Here is an 18,910-nt window from a genome sequence, read left to right as displayed (position 1 = left end):
AAATCTTAACAAAATTAAAATATTTTTAAAATATTTAAAAAATTAAAATATTGATTTGAATTAAGTTTTGAAAAAAGTTTTGAATTATGTGTTTGGTTATGAGTTTTGAAAAGTAACAATTCTGTTTTAAATTGAGTTTTGAGAAATGGGTGTAGAATTATGATTTGAAAGATCCAAACAAACAACACACTCAAATCAACGGGTGGAACCATATTTTGAGAGACTTTCCCAACGGAGCCTCAATTTTTGAGACTTATTTGCTTATCATTTTGGTTCGCACCTCTGTAATCATTTTGTGAGTTCAAATTATAATAGAAAAAAGTTAATGAATTGAATATTAAGTTCATATGTAGCACTCACCAAACAAACAAACGTGCCATATGTATTGTAAAATTTTAATCTATTAGTTACGATTAATAGAAATAAATGGAGAGGTGAAAAAAGACATTAGGGGCTATTTCGGAATTGATTCTTTTAATTGATTCTTTTTATGTTTTAAGAAAAGATGTATAAAAAGTAAAAAAGTGTTCTGATTTGATGTTTTGACATTTTGACTATTTTCATCAAAAACGCTCATGCCAAACAAGCTCTAAATATTAGAATTTTGATCGATTATGTCGAGATTTCTATTTGATTTCATAAGATTGTATTATATGATTGTACTTTTAAAAACTAACAGTCTACACCTATCAAATTGTTTAAGTATATTTAATATATATATATATATATATATATATCAACCATTTGTGAAGTTAAAATAAAAATTTATTGACGTAGATTTTTTAATAAATTTTTTTTATCACTCTTCATCAGCAATACCTCCACCGTCAAAATGCTTTTTTGGTTTAAATCATCAAGCCTCTTTGATTTAAAAATTACTTTGAAAACTTCATTTATTAATACATTATTTTTATCCTTTCTTTTTTTACGTGGGACAAAGTTTCATCAAGATAAATAAAGAAATATAAATTAAAGTTTTGAAAATTTGAAAATAACTTCAAATTTTCTAAAATAATTCAATAAAATTGACCATTGAACGACACCAGTTTTGAAAAATATTAATATGATGTATTCAATGTTCATGTCCAAGCTATATATTTGTTATTATATCGTTTGTTTCAAATACATGGGTTGCCATCCCACATCGATTGCGGATAATATTCTCAATTATCTTGTTTCAAATATGTGTTGCCATCCCACATCGATTGTATATAATATTTAGAATAGACTTATAAGATAGCATTGGACACTTCCATTGTGGAGGCGTCCTTGGGAAACCAAAGGAATAAATCCGTGCGGCTCTCCAGCTATCATGCTTTAGGCCAAAGCGGACAATACTTCTAGGTGTTGGCTGGGCAATGTGTTGTCCATGCCTCAAGGTGGTAGTTGGGCTATGTGTTCGCCATGAACACTACAAATAATGTACAAGATAGTCCACAATGCCTCCTTCATCATAGAAGCGCCTTTTTATTAAAAAAGAAAGGCCGCATAATCAACTTCTCAATAAATTTTTTGACCCTTTTTTTTTTCGACAAATAGATTTACTAGTCCGGTTATCAATAGATTCAATAATGAGAATCGACCATGATTAGATCGGGCTCGAAAAACACAACCTTAGAGCTGGCAAATCTGAATGGCCAATAATATTTCATGTAACCACAATGCACATGGTCTTGTCTAAATGCAAGCATCATAATCAAACATTCAATTTCTTTCATAAAATACTTTCACACCTAAAACTAATCCCTACATTATAACAATTTGTTGGAAATGGTTGAAAAATTCTGGGTAAAAACAGAATTTTTTGCTAACTTTAGTCTATTATTTAGGTGGGACCCGTACGTCTATTTTGGCGGGTCTAAGCGGTAACGCGTTCTATGCCGCGTTGTGATTCACGTGGTATATTTGGTTGCTCAAAACCATTATCGGGTGAATGGGAAATTGAAGCCAAAGTGAGCTCCACGGAAATGGAGTTTTGGTGGAAATTCCTTAAGGTTGGAAAATGGCTTGTCCCACATTGATTTGGTGGGATGTTTTGAGTGGGTTTATAAGGCACGGGATTGGACCTCGGGGCACACCCCAAGGGGTACCCAAGTTTTGTAGAGAGGGAGGTTATGGGCAAAATGGGCTTGACCCATTGGATCCAAAAATCACCACACGGGCTTGACCCATTGTCTCAAATCATTTCTTTTTATACGGTCAAACTTATCGTATGACAAATAAATAATTTGAAATATGTGGAGGGAAAAATAGGGACATAAGATCTTGTGTGGCTAGATGATTGGCCTTACTAATGTCACGCACACAATTTATTAGCCTCTATAGTAAGGTGGTTGAGTAAAAGCCATGGGATATTTTTGAAATTTTAATAATACCATTGTATGGCATACTTCTTATAACTGTGATGTTAATAATATATTTGTAACGAGTTGAATCAAATTAAATTTATTTATTTATTTATTTATTATTTTTTTGGGTATCTGTTAAATAATATTCTTAATTTGTTTGTGGGTTCGGGCATTGACTCGAGTTGAGTTGGTATGAATTTACAAATCCTTTGAATTGTGTAGTTTTATAATAGCTCTAGTGTCGTGAACCATTCTATTTAAATTGATAAAAACAAATTATATTACGTCTCGATTTCAACTTCGTAAGGCCCGTTTGGCAAAATTTTTAAATTTTTATTTTTTGTTTTTTGTTTTAATTATTCTTAGATCTTGAGTATTGAATAATACATAATTTTAGGTTACGTTTGGTAGAGTTTTGTAAATATGATTTGAAAGTATGAGTTGTATTTTGAGTTTGTGAGTTATGGAATTATGATTTGAGTGTAGAAAATTTGTTCGGTTATAGTTTTTGAATAGAGTGTGGAATTGAGTTTTGAAAGTTTGATCTGACATGCGAAGTAAGAAAAAAATTTTGGTTATGAGTTTTGGAAAGAGTTTTCAAAACTTAATTCAAATTATTATAACTCAAAACAAAACATACTACTTTCACACTATTGAAAATTCTGATCAACACTAATAGCCAAACTCTTTTTAGAATTCTATTAAAAAAAATTATTGTTAATTGAAAATAACATTAATCAATTTTTTAATTGAAAATACTACAGAGGAAATAAATTTTTTTCAAAATAAATACTCAAAAAATTAAAATCATAAATATTTAAATAATCTAAAAAAATTAAAAAGTAAAAAATTAAAATAAATATTCAAAAAATTTAAATCGTAAAAATTTAAATAATTTAAATATTCAAAAATTTTAAATAATTTCAAATATTAATATTTTAAATTTAAAAACAACTCTACACTCAAATCGTAACCAAACACATAAAACAAAAGTCAATTATGAAATTATTTTTAAAACGCATAACCAAACGCATAACTCGAAACTCCATACGACTTTCACAACTCTACACCTAAATCGTAACCAAATACATAACAAAAAAATTAAAATACTTAAAAATATTTCTATAAAATAGAGTTTGAATTTATTTTAATAAAATATTTTAAAATTTAAAAACTGAGAATCGTAATATTTTGAAATTAAAATATTTAAAAATATTCAAAAAATTTAAAAAATGCATAACATATTTAAATATTAAAATATTTAAAATCTTAACAAAATTAAAATATTTTTAAAATATTTTTAAAATTAAAATATTGATTTGAATTAAGTTTTGAAAAAAGTTTTGAATTATGTGTTTGGTTATGAGTTTTGAAAAGTAACAATTCTGTTTTAAATTGAGTTTTGAGAAATGGGTGTAGAATTATGATTTGAAAGATCCAAACAAACAACACACTCAAATCAACGGGTGGAACCATATTTTGAGAGACTTTCCCAACGGAGCCTCAATTTTTGAGACTTATTTGCTTATCATTTTGGTTCGCACCTCTGTAATCATTTTGTGAGTTCAAATTATAATAGAAAAAAGTTAATGAATTGAATATTAAGTTCATATGTAGCACTCACCAAACAAACAAACGTGCCATATGTATTGTAAAATTTCAATCTATTAGTTACGATTAATATAAATAAATGGAGAGGTGAAAAAAGACATTAGGGGCTGTTTCGGAATTGATTCTTTTAATTGATTCTTTTTATGTTTTAAGAAAAGATGTATAAAATGTAAAAAAGTGTTCTGATTTGATGTTTTGACATTTTGACTATTTTCATAAAAAACGCTCATGCCAAACAAGCTCTAAATATTAGAATTTTGATCGATTATGTCGAGATTTCTATTTGATTTCATAAGATTGTATTATATGATTGTACTTTTAAAAACTAACAGTCTACACCTATCAAATTGTTTAAGTATATTTAATATATATATATATATATATATCAACCATTTGTGAAGTTAAAATAAAAATTTATTGACGTAGATTTTTTAATAAATTTTTTTTATGACTCTTCATCAGCAATACCTCCATCGTCAAAATGCTTTTTTGGTTTAAATCATCAAGCCTCTTTGATTTAAAAATTACTTTGAAAACTTCATTTATTAATACATTATTTTTATCCTTTCTTTTTTTACGTGGGACAAAGTTTCATCAAGATAAATAAAGAAATATAAATTAAAGTTTTGAAAATTTGAAAATAACTTCAAATTTTCTAAAATAATTCAATAAAATTGACCATTGAATGACACCAGTTTTGAAAAATATTAATATGATGTATTCAATGTTCATGTCCAAGCTATATATTTGTTATTATATCATTTGTTTCAAATACATGGGTTGCCATCCCACATCGATTGCGGATAATATTCTCAATTATCTTGTTTCAAATATGTGTTGCCATCCCACATCGATTGTATATAATATTTAGAATAGACTTATAAGATAGCATTGGACACTTCCATTGTGGAGGCGTCCTTGGGAAACCAAAGGAATAAATCCGTGCGGCTCTCCAGCTATCATGCTTTAGGCCAAAGCGGACAATACTTCTAGGTGTTGGCTGGGCAATGTGTTGTCCATGCCTCAAGGTGGTAGTTGGGCTATGTGTTCGCCATGAACACTACAAATAATGTACAAGATAGTCCACAATGCCTCCTTCATCATAGAAGCGCCTTTTTATTAAAAAAGAAAGCCCGCATAATCAAATTCTCAATAAATTTTTTGACCCTTTTTTTTTTTGGACAAATAGATTTACTAGTCCGGTTATCAATAGATTCAATAATGAGAATCGACCATGATCAGATCGGGCTAGAAAAACACAACCTTAGAGCTGGCAAATCTGAATGGCCAATAATATTTCATGTAACCACAATGCACATGGTCTTGTCTAAATGCAAGCATCATAATCAAACATTCAATTTCTTTCATAAAATACTTTCACACCTAAAACTAATCCCTACTTTATAACAATTTGTTGGAAATGGTTGAAAAATTCTGGGTAAAAACAGAATCTTTTGCTAACTTTAGTCTATTATTTAGGTGGGACCCGTACGTCTATTTTGGCGGGTCTAAGCGGTAACGCGTTCTATGCCGCGTTGTGATTCACGTGGTATATTTGGTTGCTCAAAACCATTATCGGGTGAATGGGAAATTGAAGCCAAAGTGAGCTCCACGGAAATGGAGTTTTGGTGGAAATTCCTTAAGGTTGGAAAATGGCTTGTCCCACATTGATTTGGTGGGATGTTTTGAGTGGGTTTATAAGGCACGGGATTGGACCTCGGGGCACACCCCAAGGGGTGCCCAAGTTTTGTAGAGAGGGAGGTTATGGGCAAAATGGGCTTGACCCATTGGATCCAAAAATCACCACACGGGCTTGACCCATTGTCTCAAATCATTTCTTTTTATACGGTCAAACTTATCGTATGACAAATAAATAATTTGAAATATGTGGAGGGAAAAATAGGGACATAAGATCTTGTGTGGCTAGATGATTGGCCTTACTAATGTCACGCACACAATTTATTAGCCTCTATAGTAAGGTGGTTGAGTAAAAGCCATGGGATATTTTTGAAATTTTAATAATACCATCGTATGGCATACTTCTTATAACTGTGATGTTAATAATATATTTGTAACGAGTTGAATCAAATTAAATTTATTTATTTATTTATTTATTATTTTTTTGGGTATCTGTTAAATAATATTCTTAATTTGTTTGTGGGTTCGGGCATTGACTCGAGTTGAGTTGGTATGAATTTACAAATCCTTTGAATTGTGTAGTTTTATAATAGTTCTAGTGTCGTGAACCATTCTATTTAAATTGATAAAAACAAATTATATTACGTCTCGATTTCAACTTCGTAAGGCCCGTTTGGCAAAATTTTTAAATTTTTATTTTTTGTTTTTTGTTTTAATTATTCTTAGATCTTGAGTGTTGAATAATTCCTAATTTTAGGTTACGTTTGGTAGAGTTTTGTAAATATGATTTGAAAGTATGAGTTGTATTTTGAGTTTGTGAGTTATGGAATTATGATTTGAGTGTAGAAAATTTGTTCGGTTATAGTTTTTGAATAGAGTGTGGAATTGAGTTTTGAAAGTTTGATCTGACATGCGAAGTAAGAAAAAATTTTTGGTTATGAGTTTTGGAAAGAGTTTTCAAAACTTAATTCAAAATATTATAACTCAAAACAAAACATACTACTTTCACACTATTGAAAATTCTGATCAACACTAATAGCCAAACTCTTTTTAGAATTCTATTAAAAAAAATTATTGTTAATAGAAAATAACATTAATCAATTTTTTAATTGAAAATACTACAGAGGAAATAAATTTTTTTCAACATAAATACTCAAAAAATTAAAATCATAAATATTTAAATAATCTAAAAAAATTAAAAAGTAAAAAATTAAAATAAATATTCAAAAAATTTAAATCTTAAAAATTTAAATAATTTAAATATTCAAAAATTTTAAATAATTTCAAATATTAATATTTTAAATTTAAAAACAACTCTACACTCAAATCGTAACCAAACACATAAAACAAAAGTCAATTATGAAATTATTTTTAAAACGCATAACCAAACGCATAACTCGAAACTCCATACGACTTTCACAACTCTACACCTAAATCGTAACCAAATACATAACAAAAAAATTAAAATACTTAAAAATATTTCTATAAAATAGAGTTTGAATTTATTTTAATAAAATATTTTAAAATTTAAAAACTGAGAATCGTAATATTTTGAAATTAAAATATTTAAAAATATTCAAAAAATGCATAACATATTTAAATATTAAAATATTTAAAATCTTAACAAAATTAAAATATTTTTAAAATTAAAATATTGATTTGAATTAAGTTTTGAAAAAAGTTTTGAATTATGTGTTTGGTTATGAGTTTTGAAAAGTAACAATTCTGTTTTAAGTTGAGTTTTGAGAAATGGGTGTAGAATTATGATTTGAAAGATCCAAACAAACAACACACTCAAATCAACGGGTGGAACCATATTTTGAGAGACTTTCCCAACGGAGCCTCAATTTTTGAGACTTATTTGCTTATCATTTTGGTTCGCACCTCTGTAATCATTTTGTGAGTTCAAATTATAATAGAAAAAAGTTAATGAATTGAATATTAAGTTCATATGTAGCACTCACCAAACAAACAAACGTGCCATATGTACTGTAAAATTTTAATCTATTAGTTACGATTAATATAAATAAATGGAGAGGTGAAAAAAGACATTATGGGCTATTTCGGAATTGATTCTTTTAATTGATTCTTTTTATGTTTTAAGAAAAGATGTATAAAAGTAAAAAAGTGTTCTGATTTGATGTTTTGACATTTTGACTATTTTCATCAAAAACGCTCATGCCAAACAAGCTCTAAATATTAGAATTTTGATCGATTATGTCGAGATTTCTATTTGATTTCATAAGATTGTATTATATGATTGTACTTTTAAAAACTAACAGTCTATACCTATCAAATTGTTTAAGTATATTTAATATATATATATATATATATATCAACCATTTGTGAAGTTAAAATAAAAATTTATTGACGTAGATTTTTTAATAAATTTTTTTTATGACTCTTCATCAGCAATACCTCCACCGTCAAAATGCTTTTTTGGTTTAAATCATCAAGCCTCTTTGATTTAAAAATTACTTTGAAAACTTCATTTATTAATACATTATTTTTATCCTTTCTTTTTTTACGTGGGACAAAGTTTCATCAAGATAAATAAAGAAATATAAATTAAAGTTTTGAAAATTTGAAAATAACTTCAAATTTTCTAAAATAATTCAATAAAATTGACCATTGAACGACACCAGTTTTGAAAAATATTAATATGATGTATTCAATGTTCATGTCCAAGCTATATATTTGTTATTATATCATTTGTTTCAAATATATGGGTTGCCATCCCACATCGATTGCGGATAATATTCTCAATTATCTTGTTTCAAATATGTGTTGCCGTCCCACATCGATTGTATATAATATTTAGAATAGACTTATAAGATAGCATTGGACACTTCCATTGTGGAGGCGTCCTTGGGAAACCAAAGGAATAAATCCGTGCGGCTCTCCAGCTATCATGCTTTAGGCCAAAGCGGACAATACTTCTAGGTGTTGGCTGGGCAATGTGTTGTCCATGCCTCAAGGTGGTAGTTGGGCTATGTGTTCGCCATGAACACTACAAATAATGTACAAGATAGTCCACAGTGCCTCCTTCATCATAGAAGCGCCTTTTTATTAAAAAAGAAAGCCCGCATAATCAAATTCTCAATAAATTTTTTGACCCTTTTTTTTTTGGACAAATAGATTTACTAGTCCGGTTATCAATAGATTCAATAATGAGAATCGACCATGATCAGATCGGGCTAGAAAAACACAACCTTAGAGCTGGCAAATCTGAATGGCCAATAATATTTCATGTAACCACAATGCACATGGTCTTGTCTAAATGCAAGCATCATAATCAAACATTCAATTTCTTTCATAAAATACTTTCACACCTAAAACTAATCCCTACTTTATAACAATTTGTTGGAAATGGTTGAAAAATTCTGGGTAAAAACAGAATCTTTTGCTAACTTTAGTCTATTATTTAGGTGGGACCCGTACGTCTATTTTGGCGGGTCTAAGCGGTAAAGCGTTCTATGCCGCGTTGTGATTCACGTGGTATATTTGGTTGCTCAAAACCATTATCGGGTGAATGGGAAATTGAAGCCAAAGTGAGCTCCACGGAAATGGAGTTTTGGTGGAAATTCCTTAAGGTTGGAAAATGGCTTGTCCCACATTGATTTGGTGGGATGTTTTGAGTGGGTTTATAAGGCACGGGATTGGACCTCGGGGCACACCCCAAGGGGTGCCCAAGTTTTGTAGAGAGGGAGGTTATGGGCAAAATGGGCTTGACCCATTGGATCCAAAAATCACCACACGGGCTTGACCCATTGTCTCAAACCATTTCTTTTTATACGGTCAAACTTATCGTATGACAAATAAATAATTTGAAATATGTGGAGGGAAAAATAGGGACATAAGATCTTGTGTGGCTAGATGATTGGCCTTACTAATGTCACGCACACAATTTATTAGCCTCTATAGTAAGGTGGTTGAGTAAAAGCCATGGGATATTTTTGAAATTTTAATAATACCATTGTATGGCATACTTCTTATAACTGTGATGTTAATAATATATTTGTAACGAGTTGAATCAAATTAAATTTATTTATTTATTTATTTATTATTTTTTTGGGTATCTGTTAAATAATATTCTTAATTTGTTTGTGGGTTCGGGCATTGACTCGAGTTGAGTTGGTATGAATTTACAAATCCTTTGAATTGTGTAGTTTTATAATAGCTCTAGTGTCGTGAACCATTCTATTTAAATTGATAAAAACAAATTATATTACGTCTCGATTTCAACTTCGTAAGGCCCGTTTGGCAAAATTTTTAAATTTTTATTTTTTGTTTTTTGTTTTAATTATTCTTAGATCTTGAGTATTGAATAATACATAATTTTAGGTTACGTTTGGTAGAGTTTTGCAAATATGATTTGAAAGTATGAGTTGTATTTTGAGTTTGTGAGTTATGGAATTATGATTGGAGTGTCGAAAATTTGTTCGGTTATAGTTTTTGAATAGAGTGTGGAATTGAGTTTTGAAAGTTTGATCTGACATGCGAAGTAAGAAAAAATTTTTGGTTATGAGTTTTGGAAAGAGTTTTCAAAACTTAATTCAAATTATTATAACTCAAAACAAAACATACTACTTTCACACTATTGAAAATTCTGATCAACACTAATAGCCAAACTCTTTTTAGAATTCTATTAAAAAAAATTATTGTTAATAGAAAATAACATTAATCAATTTTTTAATTGAAAATACTACAGAGGAAATAAATTTTTTTCAAAATAAATACTTAAAAAATTAAAATCATAAATATTTAAATAATTTAAATAATCTAAAAAATTTAAAAAGTAAAAAATTAAAATAAATATTCAAAAAATTTAAATCATAAAAATTTAAATAATTTAAATATTCAAAAATTTTAAATAATTTCAAATATTAATATTTTAAATTTAAAAACAACTCTACACTCAAATCGTAACCAAACACATAAAACAAAAGTCAATTATGAAATTATTTTTAAAACGCATAACCAAACGCATAACTCGAAACTCCATACGACTTTCACAACTCTACACCTAAATCGTAACCAAATACATAACAAAAAAATTAAAATACTTAAAAATATTTCTATAAAATAGAGTTTGAATTTATTTTAATAAAATATTTTAAAATTTAAAAACTGAGAATCGTAATATTTTGAAATTAAAATATTTAAAAATATTCAAAAAATTTAAAAAATGCATAACATATTTAAATATTAAAATATTTAAAATCTTAACAAAATTAAAATATTTTTAAAATATTTTTAAAATTAAAATATTGATTTGAATTAAGTTTTGAAAAAAGTTTTGAATTATGTGTTTGGTTATGAGTTTTGAAAAGTAACAATTCTGTTTTAAATTGAGTTTTGAGAAATGGGTGTAGAATTATGATTTGAAAGATCCAAACAAACAACAAACTCAAATCAACGGGTGGAACCATATTTTGAGAGACTTTCCCAACGGAGCCTCAATTTTTGAGACTTAGTTGCTTATCATTTTGGTTCGCACCTCTGTAATCATTTTGTGAGTTCAAATTATAATAGAAAAAAGTTAATGAATTGAATATTAAGTTCATATGTAGCACTCACCAAACAAACAAACGTGCCATATGTATTGTAAAATTTTAATCTATTAGTTACGATTAATATAAATAAATGGAGAGGTGAAAAAAGACATTAGGGGCTATTTCGGAATTGATTCTTTTAATTGATTCTTTTTATGTTTTAAGAAAAGATGTATAAAAAGTAAAAAAGTGTTCTGATTTGATGTTTTGACATTTTGACTATTTTCATCAAAAACGCTCATGCCAAACAAGCTCTAAATATTAGAATTTTGATCGATTATGTCGAGATTTCTATTTGATTTCATAAGATTGTATTATATGATTGTACTTTTAAAAACTAACAGTCTATACCTATCAAATTGTTTAAGTATATTTAATATATATATATATATATATATCAACCATTTGTGAAGTTAAAATAAAAATTTATTGACGTAGATTTTTTAATAAATTTTTTTTATGACTCTTCATCAGCAATACCTCCACCGTCAAAATGCTTTTTTGGTTTAAATCATCAAGCCTCTTTGATTTAAAAATTACTTTGAAAACTTCATTTATTAATACATTATTTTTATCCTTTCTTTTTTTACGTGGGACAAAGTTTCATCAAGATAAATAAAGAAATATAAATTAAAGTTTTGAAAATTTGAAAATAACTTCAAATTTTCTAAAATAATTCAATAAAATTGACCATTGAACGACACCAGTTTTGAAAAATATTAATATGATGTATTCAATGTTCATGTCCAAGCTATATATTTGTTATTATATCATTTGTTTCAAATATATGGGTTGCCATCCCACATCGATTGCGGATAATATTCTCAATTATCTTGTTTCAACTATGTGTTGCCATCCCACATCGATTGTATATAATATTTAGAATAGACTTATAAGATAGCATTGGACACTTCCATTGTGGAGGCGTTCTTGGGAAACCAAAGGAATAAATCCGTGCGGCTCTCCAGCTATCATGCTTTAGGCCAAAGCGGACAATACTTCTAGGTGTTGGCTGGGCAATGTGTTGTCCATGCCTCAAGGTGGTAGTTGGGCTATGTGTTCACCATGAACACTACAAATAATGTACAAGATAGTCCACAATGCCTCCTTCATCATAGAAGCGCCTTTTTATTAAAAAAGAAAGCCCGCATAATCAAATTCTCAATAAATTTTTTGACCCTTTTTTTTTTGGACAAATAGATTTACTAGTCCGGTTATCAATAGATTCAATAATGAGAATCGACCATGATCAGATCGGGCTAGAAAAACACAACCTTAGAGCTGGCAAATCTGAATGGCCAATAATATTTCATGTAACCACAATGCACATGGTCTTGTCTAAATGCAAGCATCATAATCAAACATTCAATTTCTTTCATAAAATACTTTCACACCTAAAACTAATCCCTACTTTATAACAATTTGTTGGAAATGGTTGAAAAATTCTGGGTAAAAACAGAATCTTTTGCTAACTTTAGTCTATTATTTAGGTGGGACCCGTACGTCTATTTTGGCGGGTCTAAGCGGTAACGCGTTCTATGCCGCGTTGTGATTCACGTGGTATATTTGGTTGCTCAAAACCATTATCGGGTGAATGGGAAATTGAAGCCAAAGTGAGCTCCACGGAAATGGAGTTTTGGTGGAAATTCCTTAAGGTTGGAAAATGGCTTGTCCCACATTGATTTGGTGGGATGTTTTGAGTGGGTTTATAAGGCACGGGATTGGACCTCGGGGCACACCCCAAGGGGTGCCCAAGTTTTGTAGAGAGGGAGGTTATGGGCAAAATGGGCTTGACCCATTGGATCCAAAAATCACCACACGGGCTTGACCCATTGTCTCAAATCATTTCTTTTTATACGGTCAAACTTATCGTATGACAAATAAATAATTTGAAATATGTGGAGGGAAAAATAGGGACATAAGATCTTGTGTGGCTAGATGATTGGCCTTACTAATGTCACGCACACAATTTATTAGCCTCTATAGTAAGGTGGTTGAGTAAAAGCCATGGGATATTTTTGAAATTTTAATAATACCATCGTATGGCATACTTCTTATAACTGTGATGTTAATAATATATTTGTAACGAGTTGAATCAAATTAAATTTATTTATTTATTTATTTATTATTTTTTTGGGTATCTGTTAAATAATATTCTTAATTTGTTTGTGGGTTCGGGCATTGACTCGAGTTGAGTTGGTATGAATTTACAAATCCTTTGAATTGTGTAGTTTTATAATAGTTCTAGTGTCGTGAACCATTCTATTTAAATTGATAAAAACAAATTATATTACGTCTCGATTTCAACTTCGTAAGGCCCGTTTGGCAAAATTTTTAAATTTTTATTTTTTGTTTTTTGTTTTAATTATTCTTAGATCTTGAGTGTTGAATAATTCCTAATTTTAGGTTACGTTTGGTAGAGTTTTGTAAATATGATTTGAAAGTATGAGTTGTATTTTGAGTTTGTGAGTTATGGAATTATGATTTGAGTGTAGAAAATTTGTTCGGTTATAGTTTTTGAATAGAGTGTGGAATTGAGTTTTGAAAGTTTGATCTGACATGCGAAGTAAGAAAAAATTTTTGGTTATGAGTTTTGGAAAGAGTTTTCAAAACTTAATTCAAATTATTATAACTCAAAACAAAACATACTACTTTCACACTATTGAAAATTCTGATCAACACTAATAGCCAAACTCTTTTTAGAATTCTATTAAAAAAAATTATTGTTAATAGAAAATAACATTAATCAATTTTTTAATTGAAAATACTACAGAGGAAATAAATTTTTTTCAAAATAAATACTCAAAAAATTAAAATCATAAATATTTAAATAATTTAAATAATCTAAAAAATTTAAAAAGTAAAAAATTAAAATAAATATTCAAAAAATTTAAATCGTAAAAATTTAAATAATTTAAATATTCAAAAATTTTAAATAATTTCAAATATTAATATTTTAAATTTAAAAACAACTCTACACTCAAATCGTAACCAAACACATAAAACAAAAGTCAATTATGAAATTATTTTTAAAACGCATAACCAAACGCATAATTCGAAACTCCATACGACTATCACAACTCTACACCTAAATCGTAACCAAATACATAACAAAAAAATTAAAATACTTAAAAATATTTCTATAAAATAGAGTTTGAATTTATTTTAATAAAATATTTTAAAATTTAAAAACTGAGAATCGTAATATTTTGAAATTAAAATATTTAAAAATATTCAAAAAATTTAAAAAATGCATAACATATTTAAATATTAAAATATTTAAAATCTTAACAAAATTAAAATATTTTTAAAATATTTAAAAAATTAAAATATTGATTTGAATTAAGTTTTGAAAAAAGTTTTGAATTATGTGTTTGGTTATGAGTTTTGAAAAGTAACAATTCTGTTTTAAATTGAGTTTTGAGAAATGGGTGTAGAATTATGATTTGAAAGATCCAAACAAACAACACACTCAAATCAACGGGTGGAACCATATTTTGAGAGACTTTCCCAACGGAGCCTCAATTTTTGAGACTTATTTGCTTATCATTTTGGTTCGCACCTCTGTAATCATTTTGTGAGTTCAAATTATAATAGAAAAAAGTTAATGAATTGAATATTAAGTTCATATGTAGCACCCACCAAACAAACAAACGTGCCATATGTATTGTAAAATTTTAATCTATTAGTTACGATTAATATAAATAAATGGAGAGGTGAAAAAAGACATTAGGGGCTATTTCGGAATTGATTCTTTTAATTGATTCTTTTTATGTTTTAAGAAAAGATGTATAAAAAGTAAAAAAGTGTTCTGATTTGATGTTTTGACATTTTGACTATTTTCATCAAAAACGCTCATGCCAAACAAGCTCTAAATATTAGAATTTTGATCGATTATGTCGAGATTTCTATTTGATTTCATAAGATTGTATTATATGATTGTACTTTTAAAAACTAACAGTCTATACCTATCAAATTGTTTAAGTATATTTAATATATATATATATATATATCAACCATTTGTGAAGTTAAAATAAAAATTTATTGACGTAGATTTTTTAATAAATTTTTTTTATCACTCTTCATCAGCAATACCTCCACCGTCAAAAGGCTTTTTTGGTTTAAATTATAGCGATCCCGGGTTTACCCTTGTTGTATAGTGATCCGAACATGTGTCCGTGGATGTTGGTGGTTGATTATTATCTTGTTTACACTTTTTTTTTTTTTTACATATTTGAGTTATAGGATGTGTTGGGCGGTTTTGTTTCAGGTTGGTTGAGTTTAGAAGCCAAAACTAGTTGCCCAGATTTTGACCTGTACGCTCGAGCGGAGGTGTTGGCGCTCGAGCGGGGAATACACCCATCCAGTATTTGTTGTGCAGTGTTGTACGCTCGAGCGTAGGTTTGGCAGCTCGAGCGTAGGTCTGTTTCTGCAAAAGTGCTGAGCGAGTGCATTCTGCGCTCGAGCGGGAGGTTGGCCGCTCGAGCGTAAGTCTGTGAGTGGCCGCTCGAGCGGGGTGTTTTACGCTCGAGCGGAGACCTGGGTTAAAGTCCCGAAGTTGTGACTTTCCAAATCACTTTTTCACTTTCTCTTCTCTCTCTTACTTTTCCAAAAAACACCATTGTTGAGTCTTTCTCTCTAGATACTACCTTCTCTCTAGGTTTTGATCTAGTAGGAGTGATTTGCTCACCTTTGGCCTTTACAAAAAAGTTGTTGATCGTCGAGGGCTACATTTTAATCTGAAAATCACGGGTTTTGGAGCACGTTGGGTTTTGTCGTCTTCTCCTTTGGGACTCCGAATTTGAGGTAGGGATAACCTACTCCTCTCTATGGGTTTTGTCTTTAAATTTTGGTATTTTGAGATGTTGGGCTTGGTTTGGTAATTTTGTGAAAGATTGGGACTTTTGTGTAATTTTACAAAAGTTGGGATTTTATTCATAATAAAACTAGATGCATGTTTGGCATAGAAAAATGGAATGATTGTTGAATCATTGATGAAAATGGGACCTAAGGGTTGAAATGGTAATTGTGGAAAATGGCCTAATTACATTGTTTAATTAATTGGGATAATTAATTGGTGAGAAATGAGGAAAAGAAATGTTGATTGAATATCCATTTGTGCATTTATTTTCTGTTTTAGAAATAACTGCTTTGGGCTATCGGTGGAGGATAGTCGGGATTGTTGTAGACAATGCATGATGATTAAGTAAACGGAAACTAATCAATGGAATGTGTCATGGAACTTGACAGTTGATAGAATACATTAATTGTATGTATTGTGTGATTGTATATAGAACCAATGTGTTTATATACGTTATGTGTAGAGGAGGAGATAGGGGATGTACTCCGCGGTTTAGGGGAAGATAGGGGATGTACCTCTAAACCGGATAGGTATTGGGAGGAGATAGGGGATGAACTCCGTAGACAGAGCTCATATGCTTGTCTAGAGAAGTGAAGATAGAGCTCATATGCTTATCTTTGTGAAGTGTGGATACAGCTTGTATGCTTATCTGTGGATATTGTAGTTATACATATCTGTTGAGAATGTGGATATAGCTTTTATGCTTATCTGAATGTAAGATATAGTTTTTATACATATCTGTGGAAATGATGATAGAGCTAGCATGCTTATCTGTTGAAAAAGGGAAAATGAAAAGTAATTGGGACTTGTAAGTCGTTGACATAAATATGTAATTTATGTGATTGTATCAGTGTTGACCAACTATCAATTGCTAATGTTTTAGTCATTGTTCATGGTTGGTTTAGTGTATTTCTACTGGGCTGTGGCTCACCCTATATGGGAATATCATTTTCAGGCACAGGAAGCATGCCACCTCCAAGGACATAGCTTGGAAGGCTAGAGGCGGACATAGTGTAGTTGTTTTACTTTTGATGTATTACATGTAACTTCAAGCCAAGGGCTTAATGTGTAAACGAGTTAGTACTCTTTTGTTGAAACCAAGTGTTAACTTGGAAAGCTGTAAGCCCGTAGGGCATTTTGTTTTGATGTTAACATGTAATACTTATGTAATGAAACTCAATGAAATAAAGGAATGTGGTTAGTTTATATATAAATGCTTGTCTTATCTGATGGGTTTAATGTTATTATTTTGAGGGCGTTACAACTTGGTATCAGAGCGTACCGGGTTCGAATACTTTGGGTACGTGGGAAGTGATTAGGATCACAATGGGTTTGTCTCGCTTGATAGAGACTTAAATGTGGTATCATAGGCTATGTGCTTAAGTGATAACATGCTTATGTGACTATGTGGGTATGGGATTTAATTTCTGGGATGTTGATTGGATCCTTGAGTTTCTGGGAGTCTTGTTGGAAAAGCACTTGATCAATGCTGTTTCTAACCGGAACTCTAGTAACGCCTTGGGACTATCATTATCCGGAAATGAAATTCGTAAGTGTTTATGTGTTTATGTGCTTATGTGGAGTGAATTACACTTGTCCATGCATTAGGACGTGAGTGTTTAGTTTCGGCACACCTATGAATGTGCTAACGTTCTGTGTTACCTTTATTAGGATGTCAGGACGAGGAAGAGGTGCTAGGCGTGGTAGACCTGCGAGGCAGGAAGTAGCGTTACAGGGTGAGATTCCGGCAGTGCAGGAGGGAGTTGGGCAGGCCAATGTGGCCGAGCCAGTGGGTCAGCAGGCTATGGGTGCCTTGGCCAGAGAGATAGCAGGAGCTTTGGGTATTCTTAGAGCTGGGAACCAGGCAGCTGAGGCAGGGCCTTCTTTCTTGAAGAGGGAGTTCTTCCGGTGTAATCCGGACGAGTTTATCGGGGATCCTAAAGAGCCGCTTAAGGCAGATGAATGGCTCGAACAGACAACGAAGACGTTTGAGATGCTTGGCATCGAGGACGGAGCACTGAAAGTGACCTTGGCATCCTTCCAGCTGAAGGGAGATGCGGGTCAATGGTGGAAGTACGAGAAAGCTCGTGTTGGTGGTACTTGGGAGGCGTTTATAAATGCTTTTCAGGAGAGGTTTTTGTCTGCAGTAGCAAGGGAGAAGCTGAGAGATCAGTTTAGCCGGCTTAATCAGCAGGGCTTGTCGGTGGCCGAGTTTGAGGCTACTTTTACCAGTCTGTCTAGGTTTGCACCTGAACTGGTGGCGTCTGAGGAACGCCGTTGCTATGAGTTTGAGCGGAAGTTGAGGCGGGGCCTCAAGTTGAGAGTTGGTGGGTCATATATTCGAGAGTATAGACACCTAGTAGATGTTGCAGCTCATATGGAGCTTATGATGCAGGAGGAGGATGAGGGTCAGAGAGGCTCCAAGAGGAGCCAGGATAGTCAGAGTGATGGCAGGAGACAGAAGGGTAATAACCCTCAGCAGTCTCAGGGTGCAGTCTCTAGATCGACCTTTCCAGTGCCTAGTGTAGGCTCGGGGAGAGGCAGTCAGGGAGAATTCACTTGTTACAAGTGTGGCCAGCTGGGTCACAAGGTTTCGGTTTGCCCGCAGAAGGGTGGGAGTCAGAAAGCTGCTTCTTCTTCAGCTAGACCGCCGAGTCAGAGTTTGGGCAGGGGGCAGCTCTTGACTTGTTATCAGTGTGGACAACCTGGGCACATGAAGAGGTTTTGCCCACAGTTGAGTGCCACTTCGGGAGCGTCTGGTTCTAGGCAGACGCAGGGTATTCAGCCAGCTCAGTCTGTGCAGGCCTCGAGGGCCAATCCGGGAGTTTCGTCATCCCAGTCTGTGCAGCAGTCTTTTGCTCCGAGAGGCGAGCAGGTAGACCAGGGGCCTACGGGGC

The sequence above is a fragment of the Camellia sinensis genome, chromosome 2, assembly GCF_055761805.1.
Source record: "Camellia sinensis isolate YWXY chromosome 2, ASM5576180v1, whole genome shotgun sequence".
Lineage (NCBI taxonomy): Eukaryota > Viridiplantae > Streptophyta > Magnoliopsida > Ericales > Theaceae > Camellia > Camellia sinensis.
This window is presented reverse-complemented; position numbering follows the sequence as displayed.